General features: G+C 37.6%; 1 protein-coding gene and 1 long non-coding RNA gene across 2 annotated transcripts in view; both read left to right on the top strand.

Annotated features, from left to right (window-relative positions):
- The window catches only part of LOC119473558, an 11254-nt gene extending 9487 nt beyond the window's left edge, over window positions 1–1767 (top strand). The window contains exon 2 of the long non-coding RNA XR_005202769.1: window positions 1177–1767. This is a non-coding gene — a long non-coding RNA (uncharacterized LOC119473558). The remainder of the gene's footprint in view (window positions 1–1176) is intronic.
- TSN (translin) overlaps window positions 1–9356 on the top strand; it is a 77694-nt gene that overhangs the window by 24648 nt on the left and 43690 nt on the right.

Genomic DNA, 9356 nt, shown 5'->3' with positions numbered 1-9356 from the left:
AAAATAAAAATAAAAGGCTTGCTAAGGCATAAAATTTCAAAAGACACTTGATTGTACTATCAGCACCAGAACCTTCCTAGTTAGGAAACTTCTGGTTCAAAAGCATTGAATAAAGCCATCCTTTTTTTTCTGACTTCTCATTCTATAAAACTTGCTAAAATATATGAAAGCAAGAGGAAAATATGAAGAAGAAAGCTCCATTTTCATCACTAACAAGACTATTCCCCAACTCCAAATTTCACACTTGGAGGAGTATTAGGAACAGACTCACTCTAATAAGTGATTCTCAACCAATCAACAACAGTCTTACCTGAGAACCCTGTTTCTTAATCTGTCAGCAACCTCTAACATTCGGAAAGTCCCTAAACCCCTGAACTCCCAGTTTCCCAAATCCATGCATAAATAAGATCAAGAGTCCGCTCTGCTTTGTAAGATTGTGCCTGACCAACAAAGCTCTTCCTAACTGTTGTCACTCAATCAGCTTTGTCTTTTTATTTCAGATAGTGGGTGGAGCGGTGGTCTTGTCCTTCTACAAAACATAGAAATTCAATCCTGCCCATACCCTACACCAGAACAGCTTCACTCTTAGTTACTACATGTGTGCACGGTCAATATGTCCCTAGTAGTATCATTTGTAATAGTGTAAAACAGGAAACAACCCATATGTACATTAACAGTAGAATGGGAACAAATTATGGTATTTTTTGTTTAATGAAATACCCTACAAGAATGAGAACGAATAAAAGACAACCGAATACGTCAACTTAGATGACTCTCAAAAACATGATGGTGATTAGAAGAAAGGAAATCACAGAACAGTATGCAGTATATGTTTATAAAAACTTCAAATGCATGCTTGAATCAGGTACGCGTTTTAAATTATATCTCAAGATGAAACTTTCTAAAACGTTCAGATATAGGCTAATCTGAAGCATGTATTTAGGAACACGTACATATATAGTAAAACTATTCATATAAAGAAAAGCAAGAGAACAGTTGACACCATTTGTATTCTGGTCATCTCCAGGAGAGAGGAAGGGGATGTGGTCAGGGCGGGCACCTGGGCTTCAGAGGGGCTGACAGTGCGCCTGTAACCCAGGCACTGGGCACAGGTGTTCATTTAGTTGTTATCCTTTAAACTGTACATATATGTTTTATACATTTTATATTTTCCAGATTTTTATCTTTGAGTATTTCCACATTCACATATAATTTTATATGACAAAAAATTTTTAAATCAAGATACAGAGTGGAACCGAAGGAGATATAGCCACAAAAAAGCCTACAAATAAATCAGTGAATCCAGGAACTTTTAAAAAAAAAAGAAAATAGATAAATGGCTAGCTAGACTAATGAAGAAAAAAGAATCAAATAGACACACTTTGAAATGATAAAGAAGATATTACTACTGACTCCTCAGAAATAGAATCATCAGAGAATACTACTAACAGCTCTATACAAATAAACTAGAAAATCTAGGAGAAATGGATAAATTCCTAGACACATACACCCTCCCAAGACTGAACCAGGAAGAAGTTGAGTTCCTGAATGGACCAGAACAAGTTCTGAAATTGAGACAGTGATAAATAGCCTAGCAGCAAAAAAAGCCCAGGACCAGATGGACTTACAGCTGAATTCTACAASAGGCACAAAYWGGAGCTGGTYCCYTTTCTTCTGAAACTKTTCCAAACAATTGAAAAGGAGGGACTCRTGCCTAYCTCATTSTYTGAGGCCAGRYTCATCCTGATACCAAAAWTTGGCYGAAATACAACAACAAAAAGTGTCAGGCCAATATCGCTGATGAACAMTGATTCATCAGAAAGAACACAAATTTTATTGAGAACAAAAATTCTCAATAAAATATTGGCAAACAGAATCCAGAAGCACATCAAAAATCTTCTCTACCACAATCAGGTTGTCTTCATTCCTGGGATGCAAGGCTGGCTCAACATATGCAAATCGTTTTTTAAATAATAAAAAATATGCAATAAAAATTGTTTAAACATTTGTTGCATAAGTGAACGGAAGCAAGCTTACTGTATAGCATGTAATAGAACAAGTGCGTTCCTCTATAATTTAATGCTGGCAAAAAACTGAGCAATAAAGTTGAGGAAGCTTGAGGCTCAGAAAACGGAAGTCACATGTTCAGTGTCCCACGGCTGGTTGTGCCAAAGCCAAGGTCCGAATTCATATCCTTATATATTTTGTTACAGTGAATGATTCATTCATACACAGCCCCTCTCATATTTCAGAATTTGAAGCTCCACAATCAATATATCAGCTTCATTTTATTATCTTCTAAAATAAAGATGATGATTTCAACCTTCATAGGATTCTCATGAGAATTAATTCAAGTAGTATTTCTAAAGTAATTAAATGAGGCCAAGGACATATGAAACACTAAGGCCGGGTGCAGTGGCTCACACCTGTAATCCCAGCACTTTGGGAGACCGAGACAGGTGGATCACGAGGACAAGAGATCAAGACCATCCTAGCCAACATGGTGACACCCTATCTCTACTAAAAATACAACAATTAGTTGGGCATGGTGGTGAGGGCCTGTAGTCAGTCCCAGCTACTCAGGAGGCTGGGGCAGGAGAATCGCTTGAATCTGGGCAGTGGAGGTTGTAATGAGCTGAGATCCCACCCACACTCCAGCCTGGTGACAAAGCGAGACTCTCTTAAATAATTAATTAAAAATAAGTAAATTAAAACTCTTAATAAAGTTCACTGTCTCCTGCTTTCTCATATACTCTAAAAACAAATTCAATGTAAACTTCATTTCCTATGGAAGCCAATTATAACCCACAAGATACAATCCCAAAAGATCAAAATCATGAAACTAATTCTGGGAAAAGACATTTTAAAAAATGTTAAATGTATGCGTTTACCATTTCAAAATAGGATTTACCTGAGACTCATAAAAACATGACAGAACACTATACCCAATAAAATAGGCATAAATACATATTTTTGCAAGCATAAGCACTTGAGGATACTAACAACAGTCATATGACTATAACAGTGATGAGCAAATCATATTCATTAAAAAATAAAAAGGGAAATTTATAAATGCATACTGCTATTGTTGGAAATTGTGTGCACCCAGATTTAAATTTGCAGTTATCTGAAATACTGTGCTGCATGAGCCAAGTCTTTTGATGGGATCCGTTAAAAACCACAGTGAATCACAGTCATAACATAGATATTCAAAGATCCGAGATCTTGAGAAATTTAATCTTTCACAAATGCACATGTGCGAAAGAAACATCTCTCCATTTACAGAAGATGTTTCGACATTTTTCTATGTGGCACTGCTCTTTTAAATAGGCACAATGTTTACACACAAAGTCATTGTTGTGATAATATACTTTTGTGAAGTCAAATTTGCAAAAACCTATCCAATGAATTAGAACTTTCTGAAAGTCTCTACACAACTTATACCTCCAGTATTGCAAATGATGCTGTAAGGTTTATTGCCAAGTTTAAAATGAGGGAACTGAGGCCAATATAAGAAAATGAAAATCCAATTTATTCATCTCTGGGGCGAGGGTCCATGGTCCCGGGGAAAGGCGCTAGGGAAGTTGCGCCAACTTCCTGGGGCGTAGGGTTTTTATAGGTAGGAGGAATGAGCAACAGCTGGGTGCTCTGATTGACTCCAGGGGAGCGGGATTGAGACGGGGCGGGTTTTCCGGTGGGAGAACCGGCCAGGAGCCTTTCATCAGCTGGAGCCTTCCAAGGGAGCCATGTGGCAAAGATAGGTGCCAAGTGCAGAGCCTGGTGCTGGGTGCAGAGGTGGGCGTGTCCAACCTCCTGGCAAGGCAACTGGCCTTGCAGATGCAAAGATGAAATACATAGTATAGTGAATTGTAAACAATGCTGAAAATTTTAAAGAGAACTTGAAAAAAACTGAAAAGAAAGTTTGACATAAGAAAAAGTATATTACAGGAATAGATTGTAGGTATTATGCAAAGACAGTCCATAAGAAATGACTGACTTTCATCAGCATTTACTATATTTTGAAATCTTGTATTTCAATGAATAACTGCCTTTTTTCCTTTAGGACATGGCTTTTCTCAGAGCACATGTTCACCTTCATTTTCCCTGTGGCACTGCTCTTTTAAAATTTCTTTTATGATTCTGTATAAACAACATAAGCCTTCCCTATTAAGTTTTCCCATCTTGGACCCCATGCTTCCATGTTGTTTTGGGTGCATAGAAGTCCATTGTCAGAAACAACACTGGTATAAAATTGTTGCATGTCTTCTCATCCTACCGTGCACATAAGTATTTCTAACCGGGGCATAACTTCACTGGCTTCTTGAGGCAAATGCGGCTTTAATTCATTAAAAGCTCCTGAAATGTAATCAGTTGGAAGGAATGCTAATGTAGGCAACCGATGCCTTTTTAAACTGAAGTTTTCATCATTGTCATATCGCATGAGCAATCCACTCATCTGAAATTTTCACCAATTGCTTCTCTTTAAACCACACTGAATTTCCAAATAGAGACACTAACAAGGTAATAATTCCGCCTAACATGATGCAATTATCATGTTATTGTGATTTTCAGGATTTTTAGATGTGAGAGATTTTAGTCTTTAAGGATTTGGACTTTAGGGATTGTGTCTTTCAGAATTAAGATCCAAAACTGTTTCCAATATTCTGTGGTTGGAGTAGGTTACTGAAACCAGCAGAAGATCTCATAATAAAGTGACCTTGTTTTAGGGCAAATTCTAGAGGCCCCATATACGAAATGGGATGTGTATCTCAAAAAGACTCTGAGGTCCATGTTCTGATTTGGAGGCCCTTGCTGTGTCATTAATAAAGATTAAAGATGTTTACATCCCTGTCGTGGGTAGGCAGACATTTTCCCCTGTCAATTGTTTTTCCTGTTCTGTTATTTCTTTCTGGTAAGCCACTGGCCAAAGAAATCATTACCTTTTCTTGTGTCAAAGCGAATCGTAGGCAGGTGGATCACCTGGGATCAGGAGTTTGAGACCAGCCTGGCCAGCATGGTGAGGCCCTGTTTCTACTAAAAATACAAAAATTAGCCTGGCATGGTTGTATGCACCTGTGATCCCAGCTACTTGGAAGGCTGCAACAGGAATCGCTTGAACCTGTGAGGTGGAGGTTGCAGTGTGCCGAGATCGCACCACTTAACTCCAGCCTGGGTGACAGACTGAGGATCTGTTTCACAAAAAATAAGCGTCTCTGTTATTACGAGAGCAATTCTGTCTCCTGTTCAGCCTGATCCATAAGCTTAGAAGTAGTCTTTTTCAGTGTCCACACTCAGTGTTCTGTAGAAACTGAAGAAATAATTCAAGCAATGAAAGTAAGCTGGAAAGAAAATAGCTAATTGTGTCTTTCATTGACAGCTTGCCTATTGATTTGTAAGACATAGCTATGTTGATTGTTCTAATTAGAGAGGCAATATATTCTTATTGCAAGCATTACCCCAACATGCAAGAAAGTGTAAAACAAATTCCCACTAATGTTTTTTGTGTATGTATTTTTCTTTTTCTTTTTTAATAGAGATGGGGCTTCACCATGTTGGTCAGGCTGGTCTGGAACTCCTGACCTCAGGTGATCCGCCAGCCTTGGCCTCCCAACATGCTGGTATTACAGGCGTGAGCCACCGCGCCCGGCCCTTTTTCTTTTTAACTTGTCTCTAGCGTCAGGAAAATATCAGTGGTTTATTAAATGTGCACTATCTTCAACTGAGCACAGAACTAAAAGTAAAATGCAAGAAAAGAGTAAAGACTTGACTAGAATGTTAAATTACAGAACAGTTAAAGTATTTGACATGTCTGGCTGCTTTCATTTGGATAAAATTTACATAACAGCGTTTGGTTTTAGTTACCTGTGGGAATAATAGGTGAGAGAGCATGGAAATCAGAAATCTCTTCAGTATCTTTGATTATTTGATTTGCAGTTTGGAAGCCTTTGTCAAAAGGATGGAGCCCAAGTGCTTTGCAAAGCATTACTGGTTGGGTGTCCTGACTAAACAGGTGGGGATCCTTCCGTCTGTCCTCCTCCTCCTGTGTTTCAATGGAAAGAGCCTACCCAGAAATAGCAGCATGTACTAGGCCATTGACTTGTTAACCGAATTCAGAAACATGAAGAAAGTCCAGAACCACCCTACTAAGGCCTGCATACTCGTGATCAGAGGAAGAAGGCATGAAATCCACACGTTTTGGCCAGTGGGAGCCTTAGCTTAATAATGAGTCCACATTTGGTGCCTTCCATTTCTAACTTGAAAATGCAAAGTAAACATTGGAGTCATCGCATTCTACACATCCCCATCCCCCTTCACACACACACACACACACACACACACACACACACACACACCCTCTGTGCTGACTGAGAAAGAGTGCAAATAATTACAAGTATGAGAGATTAGTCATCACCACTTTGGGAAGTGAAATAAAAGGGAATTTGATGGTAATAGTAATTTTAAGATAGGAGATTATTTGTAAGTTTTCTAATGAATGGGGTGTGTCTATAGCCATAGCACCCTGAACATACCCGATCTGATGTATGGGGTGGCTGACTTATCCTACAAGACAGGAACCTAAATAAACATTCTCCAATAAGTCCTTTCCTTTGTTGTTGATAGAATAATGCATGGGACAGGTTATAATGATTACAACAGAGTGGGCATTTGGTTTGATTTGCTTTAAATTAAGCTGCAGGCTGCTGAAGGTGAAACGTACACATACAATACAACTTCATATTGCGCCGAATGCAGTATTTCAAGGTTTGAGTGATACTACCAGGAGGTTTTCTGGCTAGAGGCCTCTGAGGGAGCATTCGCTAAGCCAGGGTGGCATCTCTGCAGTACACAGACTCTGAATTTCCTACATGAGTTCAAGCAGACATTACTAATCATCACATCATTCTGTCAAACTAGTCACACACATGTTCCTAGGATCTTACTCAGCACAGAACCTTTCTCAACTGCTAATGTATTGAAGTTAGCGTATAGGTGAAATCTACTTGGCATCCCTGATGGAGGCTAATTTACCTTAATAGCCTTGGTCCTTGGTTTTTTCAGTCTCTCAGACTCAGACTCAGGGAGAGTGCTTCAAATTTATAAAGTTCCTGGGGACCAAATAAATGAATACAGTGATAGATGAATCCTAGATAGATAGGAAATGCATATGATTTTTCAATGGCAATAACTTCGATAATGGGGGGAAATCCTTCCTTCTTGCTGTTGTAATCATTGGGAAAGTGGTTTCAGGAATACGAAATGAGAGCAAAAAAAAAAGGTGAAGAATTTTAAAGCCTTTTCCAACCAACTGTATAGGCTAATCTGAAATAAATTTCCTTTGCCACTAGAAAAATGGAGTAGAAAGTGTTTCCCGCGGCCATCACCTAAGGGACCCGAGAACCTCTGGCTATTTGATTCCCTTTTCGGCTTCCTAGGCACATGTGTTTTAACTATGAGTGCCTGGAGGTGAGCCAGGGAATACAAGAAGCTGCAGGATAAACATGGTGAGGTAGGACATCAGTGTTTCCTTAGGATCCGGGAGTAGGGGAAGAGGAAAAGGAAGAACTATGATATATATCAAATGCCTTTTATATCTGCTAATTAATATTTAATCTGTTTTAAGTTGAGATTTAATTAACAAACCATAAAATCCATTCCTGAAATTGTACAATTCACTAGTTTTTAAGTATATTCAAGAAGTCATGCAATCATTATCACTATCTAATTGCAGAACACTTTCATCACCCCTAAATGAAAAGCCATACACATTAGTAGCCATTCCCCATTCTCCACTTTCCTGGCACCTGGCAACTATTAATCTACTTTTCACTGCATGGATTTGCCTATTCTAGACATTTCATATAAATGGAATCCTACAGTAGATGGCCTTTTGTGCCCAGCTTTTTTCGCCTAGTATAATGTCTTCAAGGTTCATCCGGGTATCAGTACTTCATTCTTTTTTTGTGACTGGATAATACCATTGAATGGATATACTAACATGTTTATTCGTTCATCAGTTGATGGACATTCGGGTTGTCTCCACTCTGGGACCATTATTGATATTACTGCTATGAACATTTGTGTATAATTTTTCTATGGACATATGTTTTTATTTCTCTTGGGTATACTGTATACCTAGAAGTGAAATTGCTGAGTCATATGGTAACTCTATGTTGGACTTTCTGAGGAACTGTCAAGTTATTTTCCAACTCAATTACATTTGCACTAGCAATATATGAGAGTTCCAATTTCTCCATATTCTCACCAATATTTGTTATTACCTGTATTTTCAATTACGGTGATCCTAGGGGGTGTAAAATGATATCTCATTGTTTTAATTTGAATTTATTTTGCTAAGGATATTGAGCATGTTTTCTAGTGCTTGTTAACCATTTATCTTTTTTGGAGAAATGCCTATTTAAATCCTTTGTCCAGGTTTTAATTGGGCTACTTTTTGTTGTTGAGTTGTAAGGATTCTTTATATATCCTACATACTAGACCTTTGTCAGATATATAATTAGCAAATATCTTATTCCATTATATGGTTTTCATTTTCACTTTCTCGATAATGTTGTTTGAAGAGTATAAGTTTTATAATTTTGATGAAGCTTTATTGTTCTCAGGTATGTCTTCATCAGCAATGTGAAAATGGACTAATACAACTTGCTACCATTTGGCTTTTTTCTTTGTAATAACCTTCCTAACAAGTGATATCTCATTGTGATTTTCATCTGCATTTTCCTCATGATTAGGGATATTGAGCACCCTTTCATATACCCATTGTCTGTTTGTATGTCTTCTGTGGAAAAATGTCTATTTTTACAGACAGCAGGCACTACATTTACCATCAGAACTCTTCATTTTGTATTTTTCTTTAAAATTTTTATTAAAATCGCATGTATTTAAGGTGTGTGATGTGATGTTTTGATACAGATATACACAGTAAAACGAATACTACAGGGAAGCTACTTAATGTATTCCTGTCCTCACACAATTACCGTTTTTTTGTGGTAAGAGCACTTACAGTCTGCTCTCTTAGCAAATGTCAAGAAAGGTTATTAAGATTTATGCCTGTGTTTTCTTCTAGGAGTTTTATAGTTTTATTTCTTGTGTTTAGGTCTTTGATCCATTTGGAGTTAATTTTTTTATATAGTATAGAGAAGGGGTCCAAATTAATTTTTAAAGATAGATATTCAGTTTTCCTACCACAACTTGTTTAAAAAGATTTGTTAAAGAAGCGTGCCAAGATAATTTAATGAGACAGTCTTCTCCAGCAGAGAGAAGCGAGTACTAAAAAAGAGGTTAAAAAATGACCTCTTAAAATGTGAAAATTCAATTTCCACAACACATGGATTCTT

This window comes from Cebus imitator, unplaced genomic scaffold, assembly GCF_001604975.1.
Source record: "Cebus imitator isolate Cc_AM_T3 unplaced genomic scaffold, Cebus_imitator-1.0 Scaffold167, whole genome shotgun sequence".
NCBI lineage: Eukaryota > Metazoa > Chordata > Mammalia > Primates > Cebidae > Cebus > Cebus imitator.
The sequence above is the reverse complement of the archived record's forward strand: the minus strand, read 5'-3'. Positions and strand labels throughout refer to the sequence as shown.